This window comes from Otolemur garnettii, unplaced genomic scaffold, assembly GCF_000181295.1.
Source record: "Otolemur garnettii isolate 467f Iridium unplaced genomic scaffold, OtoGar3 scaffold00003, whole genome shotgun sequence".
In the NCBI taxonomy this organism is placed as follows: Eukaryota; Metazoa; Chordata; class Mammalia; order Primates; family Galagidae; genus Otolemur; species Otolemur garnettii.
The window spans coordinates 36,771,268-36,772,415 of record NW_003852398.1 but is presented as its reverse complement, the minus strand read 5'-3'; positions in this window follow the sequence as shown (position 1 = coordinate 36,772,415).

Below are 1,148 nucleotides of genomic sequence, written 5' to 3'. Positions count from 1 at the left end.
AAAAAAAAAAAAAAATTTGGTCTATATGGAGCAACAAATATTTTCATAGACCGCAAAAAGAGTATCATAATATATATATTTTTAATTTCAACATAAGTACAATTTACAAATATAATACACTAAAAAAAATACATGTATAGGCCAGCGCCTGTAGCTCAAAGGAGTAGGGCGCTGGTCCACCTGGGCGACCTTGCCCAGGAGGGGAGTAGGGAGTTTACATTAGCCTTTTCATTTTCAAATGAAGTTACATTAACCTCTTTATTCCCAAATGGAGTTACATTAACCTTTTCAGCAGTTGAAAACCTTATATTCCCTTCCCGTTGTCCCACTGTTCCCTAGCTTGTTGTGCATTCTGTCCAAAAATCGGGACTTTTTTAAAACACTGTGGGACGTGGGACAAATTGTTAAAAATTGGGACTGTCTTGCCAAAATCGGGACGTCTGGTCACCTTAGACTACAGGCACCTTCCACAATGCCCCGCTATTTTTTGTTGCAGTTTGGCCAGGGCTGAGTTCGAACCCACCACCCTCAGTATATGGGGCCAGTGCCCTACTCACTGAGCCACAGGCACCACCCATAACAACCTAATGCTAAACAGATGTTAAACAATGTTTCACATTCTTTATGCCATTTAATTCTCACAGGAATCCTGTGAGATGTAGATTTTATTGCCCCTCATTAAGCAAAAAGGAAACTGAAGAATGCACTGAGAGATGCAGCATAGTTCCGGGTAGCCCCAAAATGGAATATATGGAATGGAGTGCTCCCTAAAGGTCCAAGTAGATCTCAGCCTTGATTTAACTCCAGATCTAAAAGGTCAGGTTCCTCCTACTAGAGTATGTTCATTAAGTTAACACATTTGTTGAGTTCAGGTGCCAGGATCTGTGCCACAAAATGGGAATATAATAGTGAATAAATAGACATAGTCCTGAGGTAGATTAAAAATGGCTTAAAATTCTTTATTTCTGTCCTGAAGAGGTGGGGTATCTTTCCTCTCTAGGGAATCTAGGCTAGTCTGTGACTGCTTTGACCAATAGAGTACAGAAGTGATGTTATCCTAGTTATAAGTTTAGACTTTAAGAGCTGCCACTTGGCTCGGCGCCTATAGCTCAACCGGCTAAGGCGCCAGCCACGTACACCTAAGGTGG